At 41.5% G+C, this 14,997-nt stretch overlaps 1 pseudogene; it reads left to right on the plus strand.

The window, feature by feature from the left end:
• Positions 1 to 204: 204 nt before the first annotated feature.
• The window catches only part of LOC140198685 (eukaryotic translation initiation factor 4E transporter-like), an 88,302-nt pseudogene continuing 73,509 nt past the window's right edge, over positions 205 to 14,997 (plus strand).

The following is a 14,997-nucleotide window of genomic DNA, read 5'->3' on the forward strand; positions in this document are numbered from 1 at the left end:
TCACATCTGTTTCCATCAAATCAGAATTATCCACGGCCCCTATTTAACGGATACGATATCATTTTTCACCGGAGGGCTGAGCACGCTCAGGCGCGCTGCTCTCTCTCGTCCCGCCGAACCTCATTAACTTCTTTTCTTCCTCTTAGTAATATGCTTAAATTCAGTGGGTCGTCATGTCTGATCTGAGGTCGTAGGAAGAAAAGAATGGAGCACCCGCCGGGCAACGCCGGAGGGCAGTGCACGATTGCCGGCAGGCGTGCAAGAAGGCGGACCGGCCCAGCGCACACCAGCTCCCTCACCGCTGGCGGGTGAGACAGGTGGGTGCTGGGCGGCCGCGCCAACATATGAACAGATCTAGTGCAACCAAAACAATGCGCAGCCGATTGGTACAGTGGCCCGGAAATTTGAAATTACAGTTGTGCAGAAAATTTGAAATCAGTGCCGGATTACTGAAGGAACCAGATCACAGGTAGTCGGATTAGTGAAGGTTGACCTGTATATAGGCATCCGTTAGTCTGGTGAGACTAGTCTGGTATCTATGAGACCATGGGTTTGCACTTTGGAAGGTTTCCAGGGTGCAGGCCTGGGCAAGGCTGTATGGAAGACCGGCAGTTGCTCATACAGCAAGTCTCCCCTCTCCACGCCACCGATGTTGTCCAAGGGAAGGGCACTAGGGCCGATAAAGCTTGGCACCAGTGCCGTCGCAGATCAATGTGTGGTTAAGTGCCTTGCTCAAGGACACAGCACGCTGCCTCAGCTGAGGCTCAAACTAGTGACCTTCAGATCACTAGACCGACGCCTTAACCACTTGGCCACGTGCCAACACAGGTCAACCTGTACCATGATCTAATACACAGGCAAGGCACTGAATCACATAGGGGACCTTGCCAGTGATTCTTTACTAAATCTCCAGGAAAAGGGAAATATGTTCAAGCTTAGTATTTCATGCAGCAAGTTATTACAATAAACTGCCCACCAAAATTTAGTAGTGTGTAACAGTGTCTTTTTGTCAAAAAATGTTTGTTTTTGTTTTTAATATTGTTCATACTTCTAGCAGTTTTTAAAACATTTTAATCATGTAAAAATTAATAAATTTCACAGCACTAACTTCGTAAAAATTTTTAAGTGTGCTGTAATATCATGCCTTCCAGCACCCAAAGAGCCTGTCAAGTAAAATAATATTCAGACATGAATAATTCTGTAGGAACCACCAAAACGAATTGAAGATTGTTTTCTATAGATTGAACCTGCTTTACTTGTTCATTTTAGTTTCAATGGTTGAGTTGACAATATTTACCATCCTTTTCTTTTGAAAACTTAAACCATCTTCTTTCTTATAATTTATTCCAGTAATATGCTCAAAACATGGCAGGCTACAAAAATGACTATAAAGATATTTGAATAAATCAATCTGGGAATCACATCTCAATTGAATACAATATCTGCAACAAAGATGAATAAGTCAGTTTTGCATTCTCACTTCAATCCGTTGGTTAAATTTTTAAATAAGAGCAAATTGCTCATATATCTTATATCTCACTCCAGCTGTAATGTTATCCTTACTTGGCAAGTTTTGTTTTTACTTTATCAATGATTGTTCATTTTGAAACAGAAAGAAAATTACGTGATACTTAATCTGTACCACTTTTCACCGATGAGTCAGATGGTTAAAGGTTCAAATACCACTTAATAGACTTGGGGATGTAATCTTGACTGAGATTTCAGTTCATTATGCCAGTATTGTCACACTGTCAGTCAGAGGTCCTGTTTTTCAAATAAGTCTTCTTTTTGTCTTCTGGCATAAAAATGTAGTGAGAGTTAGATATTTTACATCTCTAGACTGATTTGCTATTCAATAAGATTATGGCTGATCTGATTTTGGTCTCAGTTTCATTTTCCTGCCTATTTTCCCGAACCCTCGACTAAAATTCATTCCATATCAGCTTTTAATATTTCAAATCAATAATTCAGCCTTCACGGATCCTTGGAGTACCAAGAAATTGTTCCTTATTTCCATTTTAAAAGAGTGACCCCATATTCGGAAACTTTGCTCCTTTGTTCTAAGGAGCATTATTTCAGTACATGGAGCACATTTATCAGTTGCCTGGTCAAGCTCCTCAGGGTCATCAACCTTCTAAACACCATTTAGTATAGACCTAGCTTGCTTAACCTTTCCTCAAAAGATAAATACTTTATTGAAGCAATCAATCTAACAAACATTTTCCGAATTGGCTCCAGTACAAATGCATCCTTCCTTAAATAAAAAAGCCCAGTACTATGGTCTCACTACTACTGCTGTATCAAGACGTTCTCACTTTTATATTTCACATCTCTTGCAATAAAGGCGAAATATGTACTTGCCTTCCTTACTACTTGCTAAACCAGGACGCTACTTTTCCGTGTCCTGTGTACAATGACCTCTGTGCAGCAGCATTTTGTAATCTCTCTCCATTAGATGAAATTACAATTTTCTATTTTTCCTTCCAGAAAAGGATTATCTTACACACCTCTCCACGTTATACACAATCTGCCAAATTCTTGTTCCATCACTTATCTGCCCATTTTCCACTGTAGATTTTCTACAACCTCTTCACAAATTGTTTTCCCAATGATCTTATTAATGTCATTCACTGCTTTCATACCATCCTACCTTTTAATCCATTTCCCAGTTCACTTTAATCAACTGTGCTTTCATATTCTCTTCATGCCTTTATTTATTTTTAAAGTATCTGCTTCATACCTAAACTTTTCATTCTCAATTTGAATGTGAAATTTTATCTTGTTATGAACATCCTCCTTCAGAGAATACTATGAGATCATAATCCTGCTTCATTATGCCAGATCTAAAATAACCTGTTCCTTCTGTTCTGCAAAACATATTGGGAAAGGTAACTGTCCTAAATATAGTCAATGAGATTTTCTCAAGATTACCTTTACCAATTTGATTTGAATGATCTATATGGAGATTAAAGTCACCCACAATTTTTCAGGTACCTATCCTGAAGTCAGTGTGGGTCTATAGCCTATTCCTATCACTAGTGGTTTACTATTATTATTTCTTATCTCTATGAATCTAAACCTACATCTTTGCCTTCTGAGCCAAGAGATTTCTCTCTACTGCACTGATTCCTATAAACAGAGCTGTCCAACTCATTTTCCTCTCTTTCTATCCTTTTAAGATGATGCGCATCCCACAACATTCACTTCCCATCTGGAGTCACATTGTAACTGAGTCACTGCAATTGCTATCAGATAAAACCCATGTATTTCCATTTGCACTAACAGAAATATTTTGTGCTTTTATTATGAATGTTACCACATTTTCTGCCTCTGGTTCTCTTTATTGATGCACTCTGATGCTTGCATACTCTGTCTCTTCCCGTCACACTCTGCATATTTTGTAGCTGTATATAATCACTTAACCTTTGTAAATTTTGGATTCTCCCACATTAAAACGAGATTTTCACTTTCCTGCTCCATAGTTTTCTCAAGGCCAAAGGAGATTTTAACTTGGCAGCATGCAGAACTGAATCACTGCTTACTGCCCCCACACCTCCAACCTCCCCACCCCACCCCAACAATTGCCTGCACCATTTCCCCATCCTTCCAATTGTTAGTAGTCTCTCATCTATGTGGGCTTCACCCCGGAACGAATGATCCAGGTGACTTCTGCCCCGTTGATATATCTCTCTGCCTGAAAGCTCATTAATTCAGAACTGAAGCTCCTCAGACTGCAGATACTAAAAGCAGATGTGGATCACAAAGTCTCCACCAGGACTTGTGCAACCCAGCACATTACCTTAAACAAGCATCTACCTCAAAATGCTTTTGAATTCTTATGCAAAGAGAGCAGAGCTAAGTGATACCAAAGCAACAAAAGCCAAGGGTAATAGCAGAGCTGGTAACAATCAGAAAGCATTCTTAGTTCTTCCTGCATTTCAAATTTACTGTTTTGATATCATGTTGGTTCAGTTTTGCTGTATCCTTCCTATTTGAATAAGCTTACTCTGCTGGGCAGGTCTACCAACTTCCCACTAAGAATTCATTACACAGACCTAGACAATGCAAAAAAAAACCTCAGCACGAACTTGTGCTCAGACGCAGTGGCTTCTACAACGTCAACCAAAGGCATTATTGTCTTTTTTTATGATCGCAAGACCCTTCTAGAAACTAAGAGCTTAAAGTACTGTGGATCAACCCCATCAGTGAGCTGCTCATTGGTAGAGAAGCTGAAGGAGCTGGAGTAGGTGCGGACAGTGATGCTACCTGCGATAAGGAGATGTCGGCGAGTGAAGGAGGTATGCAGTCTAACAGCGAGTGATTGCCTTGGTCACTTTTCTTGTGATTGCAAGACCCTGTTGGACATTGGTTGTGTGGAATGTTGCAAGTCCAATTCATTGGTTTATTGGCAAACGGTGGGGGAGCTGGATAGCCTTAGTCGCAGCAAAGACTAGGCCTTAAGCTGTGGGTCTGCCTGTTTGCAGCCACTCAGAGTGAGGGGCCACAGTTAGGCACTCCATTGGAGTGCTGGAGGCAGTGTAGTGCGGCGTCCATGATGGAATTGGTGCTGTCCTCCCATATTCACTCGGCAGAATACAAACTGCATGTGTCCAACTGCAGACTGCTGCAACATTCATGGACTCAGGGACCTGTACTAATTTTTATTGTGTGAATACTTTATTGCTATATTATATGTGCTTGTTACCTTATATAAATTTGTTATCTTATATGTGTTATATGTGCCTTGTGCTGTGTGACTGTTGGCACTGTGTTTTTCACCTTGGCCCCGGAGTAATGTTGTTTTGTTTGGCTGAATTCATGGGTATTCATATATGGTGAAATGACAATTAAACATGAATTTGAGCTTGAACTAGAAGTTTAATGAGCTGAACACTCTGGATTAAGCCATAATGATGTTCCTATCACAGACACGCCCTCACCAATTAACCAACTTCCCCCGGGGATCAATAAAGTATGACTATGACTATAACTATGACTATGACCTTCCCTTCTACCAAAATGTAACTTACATCTTCCTCTTTCCTAGATCTGATGAAGAGTCACAGACCCAATGATTGACTGTTTCTTTTTCCACAGATGCTGTTTAACATGTTGATTTTTTAAAACATTTTCTGTTTTGATTTTCAGTAATAGAGCTGCTCTCTGTTGGTGTCCTGTGAGGCTTGTGCATTCTCTACGTGACTTCATGATCTCTGTATACTCTAGTTTCCTCCTGTATTCCAAAATAAAACCTACACTAGTTACTTAGTTAACTGGCCGCACTAAATTTCTCTTGGTCAAAAGATAACTGGTAGAATTATGCTGTTGTTGTTGTTGTTGTTGTTGTTGTTCGTCCTTCGTAGTCGAAGATGACCATGGCTTCAAAATCAAATGGGAGATTGGTGGCTGTGGGTCCGGAGGTGACTGATGAGGCCAATCCGGGCCCTGAAGGCTCGCCCACATGTGGGACACAAGTGGGTGGGTGCTGTCGTGGCAGTGGATGCTGCTCGGGCCTTGCGCACAGCACGCTTTCGTTGCGCCTCGATGATGCGCCTGACTTCAGCTGCACAGGCTCCTGTGGTGATCTTGCTGCGCCAGGCTGGACGGTCGAGGGCAATCGTCTCCCAAGTGTTGATGTCGACACCCAGGCCTTTGAGGGACGCTTTGAGGCAGTCTTTGTAACGTTTCTTCTGCCCCCCAACTGAGCGCCTGCCCTGACACAGTTCTCCGTACAGCAGCTGCTTAGGCAATCGGCTGTCTGGCATTCTGACCACATGTCCAGCCCACCTGGCTTGGGCTTTCAGCAGGAGGGTGTAGACGCTGCAGAGCCCAGCTTGTTCCAGGATTTCCGTGTCGGGGACTTTGTCCTGCTACCTGATGTGGAGGAGTCTGCGGAGACAGCTCAGGTGAAAGTGGTTGAGCTGTTTGGCGTGTCTACTGTAGACAGTCCAGGTCTCGCTGGCGTAAAGGAGGGTGGTAAGGACCACTGCACAGTAGACATTCAGCTTGGTGGTAAGGCTGGGTACTGTAATTGGGGGAAGGAGAGGTGGGATTTGATGAGACCATGGGGAGAATAAAATAGCTTCAGCTATAGTCAGAATAAAAATAGCTGCCTCATGGTCAGAACAGAGTTAATGGGCCAAACAGCCTGTTTCTGGATTGTACCTCTATGATAAATCCATAAAGAATCTGGCAACAGGGAAATATGTTTCTTTTAGTGACATTAAATTATTGAAATTGATAACACTTTTACAGAGAAGAGAAAGTGACAGACTAGGGTTTTGAAATTAAAGTAGACAAAGTTTAAACAGATGACAATTGAATTAACCACAATTAAATGTGCTGTTAACAGAATGAAACATCTGCTACACTGTGGGTTGTTTTTCAAGGAAATATCTGGTCAATTCAAAAACCAGTACATTCTACTAAAGGTCAAAGACTCTATTTTTGGTCAATAAATGAAATAGACACGAATGTAAAGTAATCCTGCAAAGTGAGAGAGATTATACTAAAAAAAAACACAGTAGATAATGTGAGATGTAAAAAATATGTGAGGTATGAAAAAAATGTGGTAGATATTAATGCTAACAGAATAATTTTGCAATCTTGTTTGGAAAAAGAATTAAAGAAGGGAATGTGGAACCATTAAAGATAAAAGCAAGCATATAAACGATAATGAGGAAATGGTAGCCTCATTAGATTAATATCTTGTGTATTTTTGCACTGGAGAAAATGGACAAGATATCAGCAATACTGAATCTAAAGCAAATTATAAGGAGGAATTTAATGGATTCAATGTATGTTTGAAAACGGTAATGGAGGAAATAGTAAGATTTAAGATAGACAAATCTCTGGAAATTAATGATCTCCACTGCAGTGTATTAAATGAAATTGGTTTAATGCACTAGCTATAATCTTCTGAAGCCCTTTGGATTCAGGAATTGTGCTATTGAATTGAAAAATTGCAGATGTCACTCTATCATCTAAAAATAGACAGAGAGAGAGGAGCAAGGAAAAATGGTTAATATGAATTGTTTTATCGTCTATAGTGTGCAAAAGATGTTAGAAATCTATCTTTAGAGAAAGACATATGGAAAGCTCTCTCACTACACCTACAAATGTATGGCTAAGCATAGTTCCAACAACATCTACAAATTCACTGATAATGCTGTTATCGATGGCAAAAGCATTGGTGATTATGAGGAGGTGGACAGGAATGAGATAGGTCAGCTGGTTGAATGGTGTTACGACAATCTGTGCTCAATGATTGTCAGTAAAAGCCAATGTATTGATTATGGACTTAATAAAGGGCAAGTCAGACATATTTGTCCTACTCCTGACTGAAGCATTTGTGGTGGAAAATGTGAGCTCCTTCAAGTTCCTAGAGGCCAACATCACAGAGGATCTCCCCTGGACTCATCACATTGATGTAACTGTGAAAAGAGGCATTAGTGTTTCTACTTTCTTAGAAGTGTATGGAGATTTGACATGTCAACCAATACTCTGGCAAACGTCTACAGATATACAATGGATGGCATTCTGACCGGTTGAATCAGAGCCTGATATGGAATCTCCAATGCACAGGTACACAAGTGGCTACTGTAAGTGATAAACTCAGCTATTTCCATAATAGGTATATCTCTCTGCAGTATCAGAATCCGGTTTATTATCACCGGCATGTGATGTGAAATTTGTTAACTTAGCAGCAGTAGTTCAATGCAATAAATCTAGCAGAGAGAAAAAAATAATAAATAAAATTAAAATAATAATAATAAATAAACAAGTCATTTACATATATTGAATAGTTTTTTTTAATGTGCAATAACAGAAGACCTGTATATTTTTTAAAAATTGAGGTAGTGCCCAAAGATTCAATGTCCATTTAGGAATCGGATGGCAGAGGGGAAGAAGCTGTTCCTGAATTACTGAGTGTGTGCCTTCAGGCTTCTGTACCTTCTACCTGATGGTAACAGTGAGAAAAGGGCATGCCCTGGGTGCTGGAGGTCCTTAATAATGGACTATGCCTTTCCGAGACACCGCTCCATAAAGATGTCCTGGGTACTTTGTAGGCTAGTACTCAAGATGGAGTCGACTAGATTTACAATTTTCTGCGGCTTCTTTCGGTCCTGTGCAGTAGCCCCTCCATACCAGACAGTGATGCAGCCTGTCAGAATGCTCTCCATGGTACAACTATAGAAGTTTTTGAGTGTATTTGTTGACATGCCAAATCAAACTCCTAATAATGTATAGCCGCTGTCTTGTCTTCTTTATAACTGCATCAATATGTTGGTACCAGGTTAGATCCTCAGAGATCTTGACACCCAGGAACTTGAAGCTGCTCACTCTCCCCACTTCTGATCCCACTATGAGGATTGGTATGTTTTCCTTCGTCTTACCCTTCCTGAAGTCCACAATCAGCTCTTTCGTCTTCCGGACGTTGACTGCCAAGCTGTTGCTGTGGCACCATTCCACTAGTTATCATATCTGACTCCTGTACGCTGTCTCGTCACCACCTGAGATTCTACCAACAATGGTTGTATCGTCAGCAAATTTATAGTTGGTATTTGAGCTATGCCTAGCCACACAGTCATGGGTATAGAAAGAGTAGAGCAGTAGGGTGAGCACACACCCCTGAGGTGAACCAGTGTTGATCATCAGCGAGGAGGATATGTTATCACCAATCCGCACAGATTTTAGTCTTCCATTTAGGAAGTTGAGGATCCAATTGCAGGGGGAGATACAGAGGCCCACATTCTGCCACTTCTCAATCAGAATTGTTGGAATGATGGTATTAAATGCTGAGCAATAGTGGATGAACAGCATCCTGACATAAGTGTTTGTGTTGTCCAGGTGGTCTAAAGCCGTGTCGAAAGCCATTGAGATTGCATCTGCTATTGACCTATTGTGGCGATAGGCAAATTTCAATGGGTCCAGGTCCTTGCTGAGGCAGGAGTTCAGTCTAGTCATGTCCAACCTCTTCTAGACTCTTCAAGGATTTCTAGAAGAGGTGATGTCTCAGGAAAGTGGCAGCCATTATTCAGGACCTCCACCATCTGAGCCATGCCTTTTTCTCATTGATGCCATCATGCAGGAGAGACAGGAACCTGAAGAGCATACCTTGAGATTCAACAACTGCTTCTTCCCCACTGCTGTCCGATTCCTGAACCTACCCTGCCTAAAAAACTTTAATTCTACCTAGGAATACAACATTTTTCTCTCGCTCAATTTGCACGGATGTCAATATATTTATTTTTATTTATTTTCTCATGTAAGTTAAGTAGAATTTATTTTAATTTCAGTTCATGCAATTTATGCCCGTCATGATTGCATTCGACTCTTCTGCTATTGTAAAAAGCCAATTTTCATGACATTTATAGCCCAGGTATGTATGCATATGACAATGAACTTGAATAAATTTGCTGCAAGAACAGTGATCTCTGATGATTAGATATATACATACAGTAAGTTAACACGATCCCACCTGAAATTCAAGTGTGCACCCGATGTGTTAATTATAGAGTTTAAACATTGCCAACCACACAGCCCTTATCATTAGAACACAATATTGAGGAGTAATTTAGGGAGGCCCATACAATAGTTGCATGCAATTGGTGTTAATTATGATCATGCCTGCAGCAATTAAGGAGACATTGCTCACTACCTTTTAATATTTCTCGGTGTTATTCCAGCTACAATGTCAAATTAACTTATCCCAATTCTTTGAGTTTCATTGATGACATTAGTCTGTTACAGCATGCACCCAACCATGCCAGCTTCCGGGGTTTAGACGCTCTAACTCTCTGGAATATGGATAGATGGTGTGGTCCCTTTAAAGATTCAGGACGTCCTAGAATAGGGTATTTAAAGAGCACCTGAACGAACTGAGTATCAAAAGAGCTCTGTGCTCAATCATAAGCCCTACTAGTGAAATTATCTCAGTTCTCGATCCTAATTGATACCGTGTCTCCATCCTTGCTTCAGACACTCCATGTCAAGGAACTCTTGTCACATAGTCAAAGAGGACAAGAAGAGAGGTCCATTGTTTTTGGGGGCCAGGGAAAGCCAAAAATGCCAGAATGAAGCACCATTGTGAGAATGTTGTCAGGAAGGACAATACTAGAGGAATTGCCTTCCAACCTGGAAGATGAATGAGCTCATGCATCTGTTCAAAGTTGCCAACAAATCAAATGCACCAACAGCAACAGCACTACATCCATCCATCACCAACACTTTTTGCAATCCCTGCTTCTACTTAGCTCACAAAAGTGTCACCATATTTTGAAGCCAGAACAGGGAGATTAGTATGTGTGTGACCACCCCAGGGAATGAGTTTGCACGCGAGTTGTACTCCAGAACGCATAGACAAAATTACAGTGGGTGTGTTTACAAAAATTAATATGCAAGCTCTTGGAGATTCTTGGTGCTTTTTAAGGACTATCCAGAGGCAAACATGCATTGCCTTAGATCACGTAGAAGATAGCTTCAAATTTTCAGAGATCTGTATGAAGCCCAGAGCTTATTATTTTCAAATGTGTAGATTAACTCCACATGCATCCCCAAAGCCATGATGCAATGATTAATTCTGAAGCTCTGAAAATCCAGGGCAATGTAAGCTGAAGCTACCCAAGAACCACAGTCAAAGTTCTAAGTATGCCTTTGAAGCTCAGTGTCCTGTTAACATTATGAGTTATGATTCCAGTGCATGAAGAAATCTGGAGATGTCATATCCCTCTGGCAACTCTCAGATTGGATAGGCACTTCACTGTCAATTGAGGTGTCCTTGGAGCCAACTACTCTCTCTGGATGTCCACTGTTTGCTACCGACAACCCTGGCCGTTGATCATTAGCCAGCAAATGCAAAACTGTTGTTGCTCATGGCAAAAGAAAGCTGTCTGAACTGGGCTATTTGGGTACAGACCACAAGAGAACATCTTTTATGATCACCTGGAATTCCTTTATAGTCATAGAATTATACAACTGATTCTTCTGCCCATTCTTGGTGACAGAAATTTCTATATGGTCCATATTTCTCTAATCTTTTCTCTATGTCTAATTGCCTAAACATTGTAATTGTACCCAGATCTGAAAGGGACAAACACTGAAGAAAACCTGAACAGGACCGTGGAGTAAATTACCATTGGAAGACCACATCAGAGGCTGTAAGGAGAAATATATTCACCTGCTTGACTGTGGTCACTGAAGTAGAAGATGAAGATGAACAAATATCCGCAGAAGAGGGGTTTGTGTTTGAACAATTAGCTGATAACCACAGTTTGGGATTGATAGGATAGATAAATATGTTTGTTATATTGGTTTTCATGGTGCTTATTTTCAATGATCAGGGCTCAAGTAGACACAGAAGAATAGAAGCTGAATGATGGTAACATGGAAATTAACACTCTAGAGTTTAAGGTTTTACGTATTTGTAATTACCGATAAAAGCTGAGTGTGGATGAAAGGTCAGCAGAGAATGATTATGCTTAAATACTGCTAGATGTGCTTTCTGACCCACTGCTGTGCTTGAGTGCTTGTGGCTGACACATAGGAGGCTCCATTATTGTACTTTATGATTGGCAGTTCATAATTCCAAAGTTATGGCATGAAGTCTACTTCACAGTTAATGGGGTACTTCTTTTTGTTGTAGAGGCAACCTCTTTTCTGTGTGATGTTAATGAAGGCTGGATGTTGTCATCAATTTGCGCACACACTGTGGTTCATTTGCCTCAATGTGTATAGCTCCAAATGTGCTGTAAGGTTTCAGTTCATTTGAGAAAAAGCTGCCCTTTTGTTTGCAACCTCACTGTAACCCTTACATAGTGGAAGCAAATTGAGAATTGTCCTTACAAGTACTGATTTTTAACTGATATTGGAAATATTTTGATAAGTCATGACCTGAGTACCTCATGAGAGAATGTGCAGACTCTGACAGACTCCAGTAGCTGAGTTATTTTACCTGGTTAATTTCTGCTCAGTACTAGTCCACAAGATGTTGAAAATCAGGGTCTAGTTAGTGAGCCCAATGTTAATTGTCAGGGGCAAAATGTTAGAGTTTGGTCAATTAATGGTGCAATGAAAACTTGCCACTTATATTTCGTCTAATTATAGACGAGCTTAGGCTGTCTCTTTATCTACGTCTTTAATGAGTGAAGTGGGGTTCAGAGCTGAATGATAAGAGAATTGACAACATATCCTCAAAGTGTCTCTAACCATTGTGGGGGATAACTTTGCTCTTCCTGTTTCTTCTCCCCCTCCTCTCCTCTGTTTCTGACTGCTGTTGGACACAGCGCATTGATCTGACTCTCATTTTGGCAAAGCGTGGACAAGACAGCAGTTGATGTTGAATGCGCAAACACGAGGAATTCTGCACATGCTGGAAGTTCAAGCAACACACATCAAAGTTGCTGGTGAACGCAGCAGGCCAGGCAGCATCCCTAGGAAGAGGTACAGTCGACGTTTCGGGCCGAAACCGTTCGTCCGAAACTTCGACTGTACCTCTTCCTAGAGATGCTGCCTGGCCTGCTGCGTTCACCAGCAACTTTGATGTGTGTTAGTTGATGTTGAATGATGGGTCTTTCTCTATTGTGCATTCTTGAGCTACACCTAAATGATCATCCGCTCAAATCTCTACTGTTATGTTTCTAGTGGCCTTGTGTCTCTCGCTGTGGATATCCTTTCCAGCACTTGTGCAATCTTTGGCACAACAGGCATTCACTGGCCACCTTAATAGTTGAAATAACGGAGTACAAGCAAAGATTGAATACTTGGACCTCCACCCCTGGCATATGGCCCAAGCCTTGGACCTTAAACTGCATATCCAAATAATTCTGCAGACCCTGAAAGTCATGGTCTTGCCTCCCAGCATCAGCTATTGCAAGAGGGATTTGTATGTTATGTTCTTATGCAACTGGCTTAATGAATGTTTTGCTATAAGTCTGGAAAACGGCTCTGCCATAAGTGCATATGTGGTAGCAGTCTATCCCTCATTGTCCTATCTCACTGTATACATATGTAAGGGGGTTTCGACTTTTATGTTACTGCGGAGGCTAATTAAAATGGCGTCTTTGTTATGTTAATCTGGGGAATGCGGCTTTGTTGTGTTAAACGCTGAGAAAGTTTGCGCTAACAGTTTGTTTTTGCTTTAGTGTGTGACAAGAGAGTGCTATTAACCAATTGGGATAGTTGTTATGGTTTTGGTGTATTTGAAGATACTGTATGCGCGGGGTTTTGGGGGAGAAGGCGGGAGATCGAGACAGAGGATGGACGAGGTGCTGTGAGTCCGCTAACGGGGTCAGACCCCGAGCGGGACGTTCAGTGAGGAGGCGGAGACAGACTGGTGTGGAGCATCTGGTCGACCACCATTGTTGGTCCCAGGCGGCTAGTCGAGGTGGTCCGAGGGGGTCGCAGGGTGAAGAAGAAGGTCCTTGAGCTCCAACTGTTTGTGCACGAAGAGATTGAACTTTGCTAAGTGTGGCGCCTTTTATTTTCCTTTTATATTTTATTCTCTTTTAATTATATAGTTCCAGTAATATCTATCAACTGTAAATCATTTAATTGCATCTGGTGTATTGTCTGTTATTTGGGCGGGGTGGGGTACCTCACACAGCATCCACACAAACAAGTTATCCAGTTTGGTGGGGCCGAGGCTGTTTCCCTAGACGACAGCGAGCCGAGCAACCCTGAGAGTGGTCAGGGGGCTACACATACTTTGCCCAGTATTCACCTATGGCAGGAACATCACCCAGACTTGGTGATAAATACTCATTATGCCACTTGCGAGAGAAGATAACACACAATGAGCACTCTCCTTTAAAGGAAGCAGGAATGGTTCCAGTTAGCACCAGCCAGCTTCTGCTCATGCCTGCCATTCACAGAATTGCACCCCATGAATATGTAGAAATGCAAAAAGCAACACTCACACTGTTCTTCGTGTATCGTGAATCACACATACATTTTCTAGCGTTTATCATGTTACTCCCCACTGTCTTTTGGAATCGATTTGAAACTGCAATAGCACCTACCTCATAGATCTGCCCAAAGTACTAGGTGACAATCTGGGAAGTATTTTCATATTCTTGATCAATATTTTCCCCTCATTCAACAACACACTGAAAAATTGAAGTTAGTAGTTTATTGGATTCGTACACACAAGCTTTCTGCTATAAATCACTTTTAATACATATAAATGACTACAAAGTGTCAAGTCAAGTCAAGTCAAGTCACTTTTTATTGTCATTTTGACCATAACTGCTGGTACAGTAAACAGTAAAAATGAGACAATGTTTTTCAGGACCATGGTGCTACATAAAACAATACAAAAACTACACTGAACTATGTAAAACAACAAAAAAACTACACTAGGCTACAAACCTACCCAGGACTGCATGAAGTGCACAAAACAGTGCAGGCATTACAATAAATAATAAACAAGACAGTAGGCACAGTAGAGTAATACTCACATTAATACTCAGGACCTGACGAAGGGTTCTGGCCCGAAACGTCGACAGATCTTTTCCACGGATGCTGCCTGACCTGCTGAGCTCCTCCAGCGTGTTGTGAGTATTGCTTTGACCCCAGCATCTGCAGATTATTTTGTGTTTAGGCACAGTAGAGGGCAGTAGGTTGGTGTCAGTCCAGGCTCTGGATATTGAGGAGTCTGATGGCTTGGGGGGAGAAACTGTTACATAGCCTGAATGCTGCGGTGCCTTTTGCCAGATGGCAGGAGGGAGAAGAGTTTGTATGAGGGGTGCGTGGGGTCCTTCATAATGCTGTTTGCATTACGGATGCAGCGTGTGGTGTAAATGTAATGGCGGGAAGAGAGACCCCGATGATCTTCTCAGCTGACCTCATTATCCGCTGCAGGGTCTTGCGATCCGAGAAGGTGCAATTTCCGAACCAGGCGGTGATGCAGCTGCTCAGGATGCTCTCAATACAACCTCTGTAGAGTGTGGTGAGGATGGGGGTTGGGAGATGGTCTTGGGATATCCTCAGGTCATAAAA

This window comes from Mobula birostris, chromosome 6 (assembly GCF_030028105.1).
Source record: "Mobula birostris isolate sMobBir1 chromosome 6, sMobBir1.hap1, whole genome shotgun sequence".
NCBI classification, from domain to species: Eukaryota; Metazoa; Chordata; class Chondrichthyes; order Myliobatiformes; family Myliobatidae; genus Mobula; species Mobula birostris.